Genomic DNA, 17,040 nt, shown 5'->3' with positions numbered 1-17,040 from the left:
TTAGATTTTGAAATGCATAAATGTTTTTTTGAAAACTTTAAAATTTACCTAAGTGTGTTTATTTCTGTGTATAGTAAACACTATTTAAGTATAACTACGGGTTTATAACGTGGTTAGTTAGTTAATTTAGTCAATTTAGTTTAGGGGTTAAATTTAGGGTCTGGGACGACTTACTAGTAAGTCGTCTGATGTACAATATTCAACAGACGACTTACTAGTAAGTCGTCCAAACCGGACCAAACCTTTAATTTTACAATGTACTTTTAAACCTAACCGGATTATTTACCGGCCATATATAAGGTGTTTTTTTTTCACTGTTTATCAAAAATCAGAAAATCCTAAAGCTGTTTCTCTCAAAGGCGATTTCGAAGGCGATTTCCGTCGATTCTCTCTAATCCATCGTTCTCATCGTTCTCACCGCCGGTTATCTCTCCGCCGTTATCACTGTCGTTCTCACCACCGTTCTCACAGCCGCTTCCTCTATTTAAGATCCGAGAGGAAACCCTAGCGCGCATTCTCTCAGAGGCGTCTCGTTGAACTCCGCCGCCGGTAAGTTATATCTCTTACTGTTGAGTGATTGATTGAGGAAAAGATGAACATAAAACTAGAAGTCTTGGAAGACTTATATTTAAGTCATCTGGAAAGTCTTCCTGCTGGAAAACTTGCCAGACGACTTAATTATAAGTCTTTGATTGTTTGAGATAGTTGTCTTTGATTGTTTTGCAGGAAAAAAAAATGGAGATGCCAGAACTCCCCCGTAGGATATATACATTAGGGGAAGAGCCCCCCACACTGCATAGCATTTCGTATCATACTTGTTGGACGTTGCATGCTGCTTTAAAGAAAATTCTTCATGATGACGAATATGAAGAGCTGAAGGAGTTGAAGTTGGGAGTTTTCATCAAGTTTCAAGAGCTGGGATTTGATTGGCTTCAAGGATGGTTCACTACATGCTCAGTTTCCAGCTGGACATAAAGAAGAAGTATGAACTGTGGAGTCTCGTTGGTCCAGAACCTGTGAGGTTTTCACTGTTAGAGTTTGAAAACCTCACTGGTCTAAACTGCGAGTACATCAAGGACCTTGAGAGACCTTACTCTGTTGTTACAAAGGAGTTGACTTCTTTTTGGGAGATGATGGGATTTCAGGTCGAAGCTGGGCCATCTACTCAGAAGATAATAGCAGCACTTGAGAGATGTGAAGGGTGGTCTCGGGATGATCGCAAGCGGCTCGCGTACCTTGCCATCTTCACTGGATACATTGAAGGGAGAAAGTATTCAACCCCTACACGGGTTAGTCTGGCAAGGCTAGTGATGGAGCTAGAACAGTTTGAGAATTATCCATGGGGGAGTCGCGTTTAAGGTGCTGATGGACTCTGTGAAAGGCAGAGATATTTCGGGTTGTTACACTATTAATGGGTTTGCGCAAGCTCTCCAGGTCTGGGTGTACACAGCTCTTCCGGAATTGGGTGCTACTTTTGGTAATCCTCTCCCAAACAATCCGTCTCCACCGATACTGGCTTACAAGGGTCGCAAAGGACGCATACAGTTTAAAGAGGCTATCCTCAGTCAGGTATTTACTTCAATCTGGACAACTCCGCAGAAAACTTATAATTAAGTCGTCTGATAAGTCTTCCAATTAGACGACTTAGAAGAAGACTTATAATTAAGTCGTCTGGAAAGTCTTCCAGCTGGATGACTTAGTAGAAGCCTTATAATTAAGTCGTCTGGGAAGACTATCCAGACTACTTAATTATAAGTCGTCTACTAAGTCGTCCAGCTGGAAGACTTTCCAGACGACTTAATTATAAGTCGTCTGTGAAGTCTTTTCTTTCCATCTTTCTTAATCCGTCAAATATCTAAGTTCATATCTTCTATTTACTGCAGACTAGGGTGATCAACTTTGTTCAGAAGGACATTGCTGAAATGTTTCCAAAATGGGAGTTTGATGTCGAGGACACGCTCGCGGAGAACATAATTAAACTCATGTTTGTGAAGAAACCGTGGAAGTGGACCATGGATTGCTGGGAAGTCACCGGTACTTGGGTCAATACAAAGTCGGCGGTTGTGAGTCCAGCGAAGAAAAAGGTAGTGAAGGAAGACAGTCCAAGACCTCGGAAGAAAGCTCCTAAAGAGGCACCTGCAGAAGCTAGTGAAGAGGCAGCTGCAGAGGCTAGTGAAGAGGTGACAACGACTGTTGGTGGGTTGACCAAAGAGGATATTAAAACCATGTCCAAGGACATAGCTGATGCCATGAGGGAAAGGTTTGAGACGTGCCTTAAGGAGATCAAGTATTTTTCGCAAATGGTGGAAGCTGTAGAAAATAAGGTTGGTATCACCACAAAACGGAAAGGGACATCATCTTAAAACACTACCTCTCCACCTAAACCGACGCTCGAACCCGGGGTTAGTAACGAATCCTCTCCCAACAAGAGATTGACTAGACAAAGTCTTAAGAATAAGAACTGAAAAGTTGCATTTGCTTTGTTTCTTGTATGTCAGAACATGTGTGCTTTGTTTATAGTGTATGGATTTTATATATGTATTTTGTTTCATGTTTGAAGACACTCATTGTTTATTATTGTTTGAAATGGATCTTTGGTTATTATTGTATAAACCCATCTTGTATATTGCAGAGTGAAAGTGTCAATGGGACGAACGCGGGAAGGAAGAGCTTGACGGAGGATAAAGGTCCAGATGTGCCCGCAGCTGTGCCCGCAGATGCTAGTTCCTCGAAAGATAAAGCTCCAGAACCGAGCCTTGTTCTATTGGACAAAAATCAACCCACTGTTTCAGATATACAGAAGAAAGATGCTAGATATCAGGAAAAGAAAGATGTTGCTTTGGCACTTTGCCGTGCAAAGAGTGATCGAACAAGGAAACTTGCTGCCTCACAGCAATCTCCTTATACGGCAAACAACACGGCCAGAGTAATCATTTCAAATAGAAAGTTTTATCCAGACTATAATCCTTTTGCACCAATTGACAAGAAGAAGTTGAAGGAGCTCGCTGATTGGTTGAAAGCTTGTTCGTAAGTGTTTGCTTTTCCCATTATAACTTGCTTTTCCTATAATAGTTTGCTTTAGTGTACAAAAACTGATCGCTTTTCAACATTTTGTGTTTGCAGTCATTATAGAACAGCTCTCGATAAAAAACCACGTAAAAGTAGAACTTAGTGGTATCAAATCCTCTGAACCTCCTTAGAGTGGCTGGAGGACTGTGTAAGTCTTCTGCTATGACTTAGATGACTTACTGATAAGTCGTCTGCGTAGACGACTTAATTCGTCTACAAATTACTTGTAAGTCGTCTGGTAAGTCTTATACGTAGACGACTTACCAGTAAGTCGTATGATATCTTCTGACTTGTACTCTATTTTATCTGCAACATATTGATGCTTGGATTAATGTACTGAGGAAGAGGTATGACGCTAACCCACAACATTTCAGCAGCGAGAGAATGTGCTTCCTTGATCATCTCTTTGCTCAGCAATGAAGATTCAACTTCAAGGATTTTAAGGACTCGGAGCACGATCAGAACGGCTTAGAAAGAAGACTCCCTGGTGGGGCGTGGAATTATTGTGCAGGTACCATCATTTTGCTAATCGAACAAGGGTTGGGGGACGGATATTGATGATATCTATTCGCCAGTGAACTACGCCGACACTCATTGGATTGCTATGTGGATATCGATCCCTAAGAGGCACATAGTCGTCTTTGACAGCATTTGTTCCAGTATATCCCCAGAAGAACTCGATGTGGTAATGAAGCCTTTTCTCTACATGGTCCCTTATCTGCTTGTTGAGTGCGCTTCCTCAGACGAACAACGTGCCCAATACAGCCTGGAGCCATTCACATATGAGAGACCGACCAATATACCTCCGGCCCGAGCTGGTAATTGTGGCGTGTACACTCTAAAGTACATTGAATGTCATGCTCTTGGAATATAGTTTAGTAAAAAAGACTTTGCTAAGGCCAACAGGAAGAGTATGAGGGATAAGATGGCGGTGGATATATTTCAAGAGCTTCCTGACGCGCATGAGTTCGAAAACAAGGACATGGATGACAACCTGGGTGCGTATGACGGGTGATTAATAGGTCACATTAGATTATTTTGTATGATAGATTAGGCTGATGTGTGTATTTGAACTTGATCCTTATTTTGTATTTGTACTTGATCCCTATTTTGTAACTATATTTCGGATAATATAAATGGCAAGACCATCTCAAATTTGTTTGGTAGTGCAATTTGACAAAGAAGTTGACACAAATAAGTTCATTACACAAATTTTTAGTACATAGACTGAACACTGGACGACTAACTTGAAGGTCTTCTGGAAGAAAAAACCCTGGACGATTAACTGGACGACCTCCTGGACGACTTAATTGAAGGTCTTCTGGAAGAAAAAACCTTGGACGACTAACTAGACGACCTTCTGGACGACTTAATGGAAGGTCTTCTGGAAGACTAATCACTGGACGACTTACATTGTGGTTTCGTATGGCCAGTTTCCTTGCATTTTGAGCATCTATAAACCATGTGTTGCTTCCGGGGTTTGCGTCATCTCATCATGGATAGCTCCAACCAAGATTGCCATCTTGATTTCTTCTGTCTTCCCGGACCACGCTTTACATCCGGAGGAAAGCATGTGCGTTCCTCAACTTGTTGTCCAACACAAGGATATATATTCTCTGAGTATCCTGCAAACAGAAAATCCTTTGAGTACACTGGACATACAAGTGTGGAGATATACAAACCAGCAGATGTTCCAGCAGCTATAGCATGAGAGCAAGGAATTTTCTCCACTGCATAGACACCACAATCACACTTTCCAAGTTCCAAATCAACCACACAGTCCATTTTCCCACCTTTCACAAAGAATCGCCATCCATCAATTGGTTGTACCGTCATCGTATCCGCTATCTTCGATCGAACAACAAGCAAGTATTCAACACCTCGACTATGTTGAGTTGGGAGACTCAAAGCATCTTCTCTCCTTTTCCAAAACCACTTTCCTAGCTTCTCCCTTATGAACTCTAACAGGAATTGAACCAGAAATCCTCTAGCTCGCTTCAGAGCGGAATTAATAGATTCAGCGATGTTGCTTGTCTTTATGTTGTACCTGTCCCCCTGACAATAAACCCTTGACCATAGGCTGACGTCAGCATTCTTCAAATACGTTGCAAGGTCCGGGTTTACACTCCGTATCTCAGCCATGTACCAGTCAAAATCTGAAACCGTATGAACATAAGCAACACCTTTCACCAAGTACAAGAGATGTTTCCCTTTATACTTTTTGAGAATGTTATCTTGAAGGTGATAATAACATATTCTTCGGGTTGCCCAAGGAAACACCTTATCACACGCACTTTTAATGGCCGCATGCCGGTCAGAGACTATCACCAGAGGCTGCTCATCAGATACACAACTAGCCAATTTTGTGAAAAACCATTCCCAAGTAGGTTCATTTTCAGCATCTACGATCCCAAAAGCCAATGGAAATATCTGAAAATTCTCATCTTGTGCGGCTGCAACTAACATAACACCTCCATACTTCCCATTTAAGTGAGTCCCATCCACCACAATGACCCTTCTCTGATACTTAAAACCTTTGATAGAAGCTCCAAAAGAGAGAAATAGATACTTAAATCTATTGATAGAATCAAGTTCTATAGCCGTGATAGAATCGGGATTTGCTAAGGAGATTTGCTCGAGATATGATGGCAGAGAATACCCATATTCTGCTGATCCTCTCACCAATATTTGTGCATATAAAAGTGCTCTGTATGAAGTGGTGTAATGAAGCGTCATGCCAAACATGTTCTTCATTGCATCAGTGATATGATGCGGATTAACCCCATCAATGATTCCAACACGATCAATGAAAAGCCTACCAACATACTTTGGAGTACAGTGTCTCCGCTGAGCGAGTCGGTCTCCCACTGAGTATGTATGTTTTTCCACATGCTTTGTTACCCAAAACGTGTTTGTCCCATGTTTCACACTCGCTCTGACCTTCCATTGACAACCACTAACCGGACATGTTTTCACAAGGAGAGTTTTCGTTGACTTGTATATTCTGAAGGAGAACCTAAACCTCACTGCTGTCAACCGCAGCTCTGAAAGCAGTGAATCCTTGCTAACAAAACTCTGATTGACATAGATATTGTTACCATTCGATCTTCCTCCTTCAATCTTTTTGATATCTTCAAAATACATATCATCATCTTCCTCATCCTCATCTTCAACCTTTCCATAAACATTGTAATCCTCACCATTCTCGTCCGCTTCAGCAACAATAGAGATACCAGCATCCTCCTCCCCATCGTCCTCCTCCCCATCATGATTTTCATCTTCAACCAAATCATCATCATCATCATCATCTTCAAAACATTCATCAGCTTCATCAGCTTCATCATCTTTTTCTCCGAACTCTGAAACCGTTTCCACCTTGCTACCGCTTGATACACAAAGCCGTACTCCATGCGTTTTGGTTATCTCGAGCAAGTTTCGAACTTGTGTATCACTTGTAACATGAATAGGAGGGGTGTCTGGAGCCTGCATCAATTCTGCTGGTAATGAGTAGGTTATCTCCACAAATTTTGTGCTCATGTCCAGGTTATAATCTTCTTGAGCCATTGCAAGAAGTTCATGATATCTTGCATATTTCCATTATCTTATCCATTCATCCGCATTTTGATCATATAGACTAGGATTTAGCCATGTTTAGGTTACATTTTGCATACACGAGTCTTTATCAGGTGTTGGAGTGCCACATGGAGTTCTTGGGGACATTTGGATGCATTTGGAGCTCAAAGGAGGTGAAATATGTGATCATTGGACGAGCAGAGCAGGGGAGCGAGGTTCTGCAGCGACGTCATGAGGTCGCTCCAAAGCACCTCTCAGAGCGACCTAGCTGGAGCGACCCCGTGAAGTCGCTCGCCATATTCATCCTGTTGGAAACCCATAGCGACTTGCCCAGAGCGACGCCCCGAGGTCACTCGTGTCTCTATGGCGAGACGACACGAAGCGAAGCCCGAAGCGACCTCTCAGAGCGACCCACTGAGGTCGCTCCCGGAGGCCGGAGCGACTTGTCGGAGCGACATGCCGAGGTCGCTCTTGTTGGGTCGACTTCTATTTACTTAAGGGCCTTTTGGTCATTTCATTATGCACGTTTTACAGTTCTAAAACCTATGTTTTAAACATCTTTTGTAGCCGGCAGGCAGATTATCTTTTGATCTATTGAGAAATACACAAAAACTCTCTTGAGAAGTTTATCTCTTGGATTTTGATTGTTATGTTCTTGTGTTCTTGTTGATTTCTTATCTATTTCTCTACATGATTAATCTGAAATCCAATATGGGTTTAAGAGTAATCATGGAGATTAGTGAGTAATCACCTTTTGAATTCATGGGTTAGAGAGATTAAGGGTGATTAGGTTAGTTCTAGGATGTTTTAGTGTAGATCATTCTTGTTCCTTGCTAGTAGAGTATTCATAATGCATCTTCTGAGTTGGCCACTCAAAAGTTGATCAATAGGCATTTTCCACCCAAAAAGTGTTTGATGAAATGCCTGAGACAACTCTCCTAGGCTTTTAGTATACTTTGCCAAAGACATTTGTTGTTAAAGGTGCTAAAAATGCTAATAGACTTGTTAGTAATGATTGCTTTCATATTATTCAACCAAAGACATTTGATGTTTGAGATATGTTAGCAAATGAGCATTCATCTAGACATAGAGCTTGCTTAGAATTGTGTCTAGGCTTAAGGTCGATAGTTTGATTTATCATTTGTCATCCTTAGTTCGAAACTTGATCACCCAAGGTCTAATCCCTATGCCCATGAGTTCTCTTTTCCCTTAGTCAAGAAAGTATCATTCTGTTATTGCCTTTTAGTTTTAGTCATAGCTTAAAACTCATCTAAATCATTGGTTGCACTTAGATTAAGCGAGTACTTGCATTCTCGGTGCTTTGATATCCCTCAGAACTTGTTCGACAATCTTTTATACTACAACATTTGTCTTGGGATCCTTGAAAACTCCTAACATCAGTTCAGCATGTGTCGAACCTTCCCCCAAAAAAATGATTCTCGCACCTTTGACATTATCAACCACAAAATCCCAACGACAATCTTTCAACAACCATTCTCCATACACTGCATGTAACTGACGCATCATCTACAAAAATTCAAAATAAAACACATTAGTAAACATAGAGAAAATGAAAGTTTACTAAACATTGACGCAGATGACATACCAGTAAGTCGTCTGGAAGACTTACTAGTAAGTCGTCCAAACATGTCATTTTTGCAATTGAATTTCAAATAGGACGACTTACAAGTAAGTCGTCCAGCTTTGTTTGTTAAAAAAAAAACTGGACGACTTACCAGTAAGTCTTCTAGGATAAACGAGTTAGTTTTGCATTTGACCGAATTGTGTCAGATATTTAACTTTTTCTGTACGACTTACCAGTAAGTCGTCTCCGGGAAAACAAAAATTTCAATATTTTATTAAAGCTAGACGACTTATTTGTAAGTCTTCTCAGGTTAGTTTGCAATTCGAAAAAGAAACTTAAATATTTAACTTTACCAAGACGACTTACTTGAAAGTCGTCCAGGCAGACGACGTACGAGAAAGTCGTCTGAGATAAGCAAGGTTTGACCATAATCTAGGAAATAAATCTGGACGACTTTGCTTATCATGGACGACTTTCAAGTAAGTCGTCTTACTTGACGACTTCCGCGTAGGTCGTCAGGGAAAAGTTAAATATTTAAGTTTTATTTTTAATTGCAAAAGTAACCTGAGACGACTTACAGATAAGTCGTCCAGATTTAATAAAATATTGAAATTTTTTTTTTCCCGGAATCGTCTAGGAAAAGTCAAATATCTGACACAATTCGGTCAAATGTAAAACTAACCCATTTATCCTCGACAACTTAAAAGTAAGTCGTCCGTTTGACCAGAAGACTTACGGGTAAGTCTTCTACAGCCAGACTACTTACGTGTAAGTCTTCTACACGAACAGATCTGGAAAAAATTTCAATTTCATACCTTAAACTAGTGAGATGACTTCCTTAGCACACAGAGTCTTCTCCAACCACCCAGAATCTCAAACGAAAGTAACCCACCAAGAATAGTATGCTTGAATGGCTCTATCAACCATAAAAAAATTTGAATCAAAAGCTTGAGTTTTTTGGATGAATATGGAGGCAAAGTGAAAGAGATGTTGTTTTTAGTTCATAACAAGTGAGAGAGAGAGTGTGTAAATCGATTTTAGGTGCATTAAGAGCTTCAAATTGGTTGTTCATGGTGGTTGGGGTATTTATGACAATGACAATCTTGTAGTTACTTGAAGATGATGAGGGTGAGAGAGTAAAAATGTCATTTTCGAAAAAGAAAAAAAAATTGATGGCATTTTCGTGAATATTATGAACTTGTGGGGTGAATAGGACAAAAGAAAAATCCAAAAAAAAACATGGGTTAGTTTTAGGTTTGACTTTGAATTTTGAATCAATCTTGTAGAAAGCCCAAATTATTATGCCCGCGCAAAACACCTAGTTAGTTTTATAAACATATTGGTACGTTTTCCACGAGAGATACAAGAAGGTGGATCTGATGAACTTTGATCTTACAGAGATTTTCTTCATAGCTTTTAAATATCTCGGTTTATTACTTTGAAAATATAGTTTATGTTATCTAAGAATTAAGATTATGTTTAAATGGCATATGAAATATTATTTTTTCTGCATATCAGTATTATTTTCGTTAACTTTCCTATTTTGTGAAACCACATTGTATATAAATAAATATTTTTATAAATTCGTTTTTAAATTTTTAAATACTTACCTTTTATAATATATGTTGTTTGTAAAAAATATAATAAAAAAACTATACTAAAAAGGAAAATAATCTTTAATATGGTAATTAAATGTAATATATGAATTTCATGAAGGGTACCTCAGTAATCAACCATTATAAGAATTAACGTGAGTACGACACGTAGGAAACTGACTTCTCAAATAATATGATCTTTATTTATGTAATTTTGAATATATCGAAACTTTATCTTATTTTTTATTTGATTTTCAAAACAAATATTATATACAAAATCACATGCCTAAATGAAAATAATATGATATTATTTAAAATTATATTTATACATATAAATTAAAAAAATAAATTTAAAATGTAAATAAGATATTAGTTAATTTTATATATTTACTTTATCATATGGAATCAAAATTTGATAGGAAACCCCCACACATGTCTATTTGTGTGTGTGTATATATATATATATATATATATTATGTTATACATAATCTTACTAAAAATTATTAACTTATCTAAGAGAAAAACCAAACTAAATAAAAATAGCGAAATTAATCAAAATATAAATCTATTTAGAAAAAATAATTTTGTAGTTAAATTAGGGGGAATAGATGCAATGTAATATACTCAAATGATAACTAAACTGACTAGATATTATATACCTAAAATTATATGTCTAACTAAAACAAAAAAATATTATTAATATGAATTATAAAATGATTTAACATTGAAAATAAAAATAATAATCAATTATTATAATATATTTACTTTAAAATATTTGAATCCGTGCATAAGCACGGGAGAATCACCTAGTAATAAGTAAATATACAACATAAGAAATCAAAATAATATGTTTAACATCTATTGTAATATTACCACTTGCTATAAAGGCAAAATAATTAGAATAAGTAAATATATAATATCAGAAAAATAATAATAAGTAAATATACAATAGAGAAATAGAACAACTAATATACAATATAGGAAAATAAAATATAAATAAATAAACAATATAAGAAATAAAAATATTACATTAAACATCTATCATAGTTAGGATTTGATAGAAGTGATAGAGTTTGATTGATACGGAGATAGTGGGTTAGAGTTCGAGATGAAAGTTGAAATAACAAATTCAAAAGCCATGGAAGAATGGAGGTTTTATTCCTTATCTTTACTTAGATCAAAGAGGCGTGGAACATCGTCGGATGCTTTAGTACATAATCAAAACAAATATCTTATAAAAATCAGTTTGAAAATTTAATAAGAAATAATAAATAAAACATTATATATTTTTGTAAATAATATATTGAATAACTTGAATTTGGTGAAAATAATTTACAAATAGTAGTTTATTTAAAGATTTACATGATCTAATCAAAAATATAAAACTAGAGAAAAACTACAAAATATATATAAGAAAGAAAAATAAAAAATTCATTTATGATATTATTTTTGACATCTCATCAAAACTCGATCAATGGAAATAAACGAAAAAAAAATATCCATAGAGAAGGTAGGTAAAAATTATATTTTCACACACAAAAAAAATCAATTCTGTAAATTCATTAGAGATTGATAATTTAGAAATAAAATTTAATTATTAATAACAATTGGAGTTATAAACCCCCCACTTATTTTAATTATATTTTAAATAATCATTTTTTAGTATTCATTTAGAGATTAAAAGTAACAAAACAAAATCACTTTTCATTTTTTAAAGGTTAATGAGTAAATAATATATCACAATCAAATATTCATTAATATATTTCTCCACAACGTAAAACATAATATCTAATTATTATAATCTTTTTCAGCATTAAATAATAATGCAAAAAATTATAAAACAAGTATATATAAAAGGTTATAATCAAATATATACTAAAATTTGAATTATTTTTAGCAATTTTGAAATTTTTCACACGCCCGTAGAGCGATTTTAATCCTAGTCCATAATAATAATTCAATTTCCAGTAAAAATTGAACTCAGGACAAACGTCGATACACTTTTCCTTTTCTTCTATTGTTTTTTGTAAGTTTTTTTAATTTTATCAATTTATTTTATTTATTTTTTGTCGACTTTCTTATCTTATTAACTTATAACTTTTTATATAAACCGATCTTAATTTAAGAACTTTTTTTTGGCCAAAATGTCAAATCTATCGCCAATATAATTCCATTAACTTTCACAAGTTTGTGACTGAAATTAAGATCCACCCTTAAGCGAAGGTGGTAATTTAAATAATGGAAATTTAAAATTTGGGGGAAACTGGTTTTCTTATCCTACTGATTTTTACTAGCAATAAAGCCAAAGATGAGCAATAGAAACCGGTCCGACCATACTTGGTTAAGGAATGGCTGGTTTTATACTCGGCTATATCCGGTTTTATTTTTAGGTTCTTTATCAAAAAAAAAAAAGAATATAACTTTTTAGGCTTTTACCATAATCGCTGACACATGTGTATTTACTGGAAATGTAAAAATATATACTTCATAACTTTCGTTTTTTTTTTTTAAACGTATATGTTCACTTAAGCATGTTCATATTATATGGAAATTATCCTCTTTTTGGACCAAATATTGGAAAGTATATATCAAATTTTCCATCCTTAATATCAATTCCTTTTTTCTTTTATGTGAGATTCCCATATCAGATGAGACAGTAAAACTTATATATATAGAAGCCATAGACAGACTTTATGTAACTGTAGGGTTTTTGACAATCTCATAGCATAAATTTGTGTGGCAAAAGGATCACAAATATGTCGTTGTCACGCTTTGCTATACTTTGCATAGTTTTTGTATCCTTCTTTGGTGTGAACGAATGTAAGCATGTTCATGTTATATGGCTTTTGTTCATCCATCTACCGTGTTCACTATATCCTCTAATCGATCTCTGTATCTTATGTGTTACTTATTTTTTTCAGGTGAAAGCATGGAGGGATTCGTGGAGAACAAGATAAATTTACTGTGTCTTCGAACCAAATGCAAAGAGTGCTTAAGAGGAAAATGGGTTTATTGCTGCGACGTAAAAGGACGTTCGTTCTGTGTGCACAGTAAAGAAGAGTGTTTTGCCGACTGCCAGATACAGAGAAACGGGGCAAAGAAAAGATTAGAAACACCAAATTTTTTTATACTTTTAGGGGCATTTATTTTATTTTAGAATATATTTATAATTTATATCTATGGGTAACAACATTTATTGGGTTCTGTTTTTTTTTTCTTCGCTTTCTATAATTCTGAAATATTCTTAAGTACGGTTTCTATATGTTTTATGATATTGTGTGTTTATTTGCTTGCTCTTTTATTACAATATTAACGAGATAAGGTGAAGACAAGATTCCTTTTGAGTAATGATTTTCTTTTTAAGATGTTCTGTACCGTTTGTTTGTTTGAGTAATGATTTTTTTTATAAGATGTTCTTTTTAAAATGGAGTTAATGCAATGAAGATGCTCTAAATCAGATTAAATCTCCAATTTTAATAATCTAAGGTGAAAGTATGCATTAAAAAAAAAAAAAAAAAAAAAAGGTCGTATCTGTTCCGCCCAATACGGATATTCGGTGGGGTGAGCTGCAGGGTAAAAACGCCAAATGCAAAACCATGAGTACAAGCGGTTCCGACAAACAGGCTATCACCGCATTTGATAAGGGAGGTTGGCTTATCTCAGATAAGAGCTGTAGATTATCAAATCAAAGTCGGTGTGAGAAAAACGCATCGAAGAAAGTGGAGAACAAAAGTCACACTTTCTTCTATATTAAAAAGGAAAAAAGAAAAAAGGGAAATTTAAATTTGAATATTACTTAATTATCTTTCCAGGATCAGAGCTTTTGTAATGTTAATTTCGAGACGCGAAAAAATCGCACAAGACAAGAAAAAAAACCTTGAATCCGATTACAACTGCGACGTAACCTTCTTCTTAACCAGATCGACTCAATTATAGCAATCTCGAATCGCACAAAATGTCATCTCTGAGCAGAGTTTTAGTGTTCTTAATCCTTTCAGTTCAAAGGAATCCATCCGTCCACAAGTAAGTTATTCTTTCGTTGTTTGATTCGATAATTTGGCATATTGTCGCTACTTTTGATGTGCAGAGGAATCGGGCTACTTCTTCAATTTGAATAAGTACGAGGATGCTAGGTCTGGGATTTGAGTGGGAAGAAACTTTACACCTTTGAAGGGCACGAAACATAGTTCACTCCATTTTCCCTCACCAGAAAGAAAATATACAGGTGCAGCCATCTCTTCTTACCAAGTCTAGAAGAAAGATTTATTTATCTTCATTTGCTATAGCAACCCCGTTCCATTGATTGGAATTGGACTGAAACTATCTTCTTCTAGAGTGGATTCTCTGTGGAGATAAATTAAGAGTGCTTTCATATTAATTATTATTTCATGCAGCTTATATTCTCAACTGCTCTTGATGGTAAGATCAAGGCTTGGCTCTATGATAATATGGGTTCTAGAGTTGACTATGATGCACCAGTACAGTGGTGTACAACGGTGCTATATAGTAGCAGGTACGTTATTCTTACTTTGAAGAGCTAGAACTTGACACTAACGTGTGACATATTCGTAAAAATCATAGAAAATACTCAGTAAGCGGACATAGCTCATATAAGTCAGCTAATTATATTGGAGAATCAACAAGTTTGCGTTATTTCCATTGTTAGGAAGGTTTTTTATAATGAGTTTAATCAGTTTTCGAATTAGTAAAGATTACAGGTCATCTGCTGCAAGTTGCGGCCATAGTACATATGTTAACGGTTGCCATTATTTCAGACTATTTTTTTGTGGAACAAGTAAAGTCGGAGATTCTTTCCTAGTTGAGTGGAATGAGAGTGAAGGTCCATAAAGAGGACATATCTGGGCTTTAAAAAGAAATCTGCAGGGATTGCTCAGTTTGATACTACACGCAACCGATATTTGGCAGTTGGTAAAATATGACATGTAGCGCTGCGTTTTGTAGCTATATCCCAGCCTGATACGCTTATCACGTCACTCAAAATCGGGGATTTGATTTTTAAAAAAATATATCTTTATCCATGCACTTAGTCTCACAACCAAACCAATTGATTCGTGACCAAACTGAAAAACGCATCTTGTTTTAGTCATAAGTTTCTCTCTATAAATATTATACAAGACTTTGCACTTTGGTGTTTCATTTGTCAGAATGGAGTTGAGGCAATGTCAAGAACTATGGAAAAACCAAGAATCTTGGAGTCAGTTGAAAAGTCCAGACCCTTGGAGCTCATGGAAGTTACTGGTCCCGCTCAGTGCCGACAGTTGACCATGCCAGACAGCAAAGGATTCTGGTAGCAAGGTGTGTAATTTAAATGCGAAATAAACATAGTCAACTGGGGACCTCCGTTACTAATCCTGTTTTTTCTTTTTCTTTTATAAACAATGGGGATTATCATTTGCCACTTTCATTTCCAAGGTTGCACGGCTTCTTTTATACAAATTCGGGTGTTGGCATTTTGGCTCTTGGAACAAATGGTGTCCAGATACTATATGGAGCCGCAGCGAGCAAAATCCAACTGGAAAAGGTAATACAAACCTTAACATCTACAAACTATATATTTACATGTATGTATAAAAATTATTTGTTCTTGGATCACTTGTTATATTTTCTTCAAGGCTATCGCTAGTGTCAACCCCGCAGCATTTGGCAACCTAACAGTGGTCTCTTAATGACAAATGATGTCTCCGAGAATCGTGAGGGAGCTGTTCCTTGCATAGCTCTTTCTAACAATGACTCGTACGTAATGTCTGCTTGGGTGGAAAGGTTTCTTTGTTCAATATGATGACTTTCAAGGTGAGCAGCCTATCTATTTTTTAGAAATGCTCAAACACGTATTTTCCAGTGATGCGACAACACTATAACTTGGTGACAGCTTTGCAACACAAAGAAATGGTCTGTGTGGAATATATTAGCTGACTGATACTTTTCACTCTGTTCACAGGTAATGACCACTTTCATGCCACCTCCTCCTGCTTCAACGTTCCTGACATTTCATCCTCATGAGAATAACACTATTGCGACTGGGATGGAGGACTCAACTATCCATATTTACAATGTCAGGGTAGATGAGGTAATTAATTCGTTTGAGGTAGTGATTACTGTTTTCCTTTGTAAAGACAAGTTATCCGTATTTTCTGGTTTAGTTTTGCTGTAAAGATTGTGTTGAGCTGATTACTAATAATATATCTTTTATCTTTACATTCCTTTTAGCTTCAGAAAATTTGTAATAGAATCTTGCTTTCGATCTACAGGTGAAAACAAAGTTGAAAGGCCACCAAAAGCACATCATCACTGGTTTAGCATTCTCTGCCGCTCTAAATATTCTGGTTTCCTCTGGTGCTGATGATGATCATCAGGTGACCGTTAACCAAAATTGGCTGTTAACTATATAAACCGATCTTTATTTAAGAAATGTTTTGGCCAAAATGTCAAATCTATCGCCAATATAATTCCATTTAACTTTCACAAGTTTGTGATAATTTAAATAAAGGAAATTTAACATTTGGGGGAAACTGGTTTTCTTATCCTACTGATTTTTACTAGCAATAAAGCCAAGATGAGCAATCGAAACCGGTCCGACCATACTTGGTTAAGGAATGGCTGGTTTTATACGCTTTCTATATGTTTTATGATATTGTGTCTTTATTTGCTTGCTATTTTATTATAATAACGAGATAAGGTAAAGACAAGATTCCTTTTGCGTAATGATTTTCTTTTTAAGATGTTTTGTACCGTTTGTTTGTTTCTAATAAGAAGAATGGGAATTATTACAAAATAATAATCCAAAATAATAAGAAGAAACGGAAGATACAAAACATCTCTTGTATCTGCTCTGAGTCTGAACCAAAATAATCCAATGTTTAGTCATTTGCCTACACTTACACACATGAATCTTGATGAAAACTTTCAGTTCAATAATAGCGAACAAACTAACAAATGTTTGGATTGTGAAAATGATCAGTGCATGTTTCATCCGGTAAGAAGTGAATCCGATCACTTTTTTGATACCTTAGAGCACAAGTGCTTTGATACCAATTAAGGTATTTTTTAAAGTTAAGAAAATTTGTTTAAGAACAAATTAAAGCATACATTTCTTTTTGGGTAGTTTAGACTATATCTTTTTAAGTTTTTCATTCATATAAATGACAAAGCGTACATGAAACAAAACAAAAGAAAATGGAGAATCAACTCCTAACGAAC

The 17,040-nt window shown here is 35.9% G+C and overlaps 1 long non-coding RNA gene across 2 annotated transcripts; it reads left to right on the top strand.

Annotated features, from left to right (window-relative positions):
* The first annotated feature begins 13,464 nt into the window (after positions 1-13,464).
* Positions 13,465-16,607, top strand: LOC106408370. Of its 2 annotated transcripts, XR_002659624.2 has the most exons (8): positions 13,465-14,047; positions 14,217-14,335; positions 14,598-14,751; positions 14,988-15,138; positions 15,256-15,364; positions 15,456-15,633; positions 15,782-15,910; positions 16,092-16,607. It is a non-coding gene; the product is annotated as an uncharacterized LOC106408370 (long non-coding RNA). The 2 variants fall into 2 exon arrangements; XR_002659625.2 differs by lacking the exon at positions 14,598-14,751 and having other exon boundaries at positions 13,466-14,047.
* The last annotated feature ends 433 nt before the right edge of the window (positions 16,608-17,040 follow it).

The sequence above is a fragment of the Brassica napus genome, chromosome C7 (assembly GCF_020379485.1).
Source record: "Brassica napus cultivar Da-Ae chromosome C7, Da-Ae, whole genome shotgun sequence".
Lineage (NCBI taxonomy): Eukaryota > Viridiplantae > Streptophyta > Magnoliopsida > Brassicales > Brassicaceae > Brassica > Brassica napus.
Note: the sequence above shows the minus strand (reverse complement) of the source record. Positions and strands in the feature narration are given on the sequence as shown.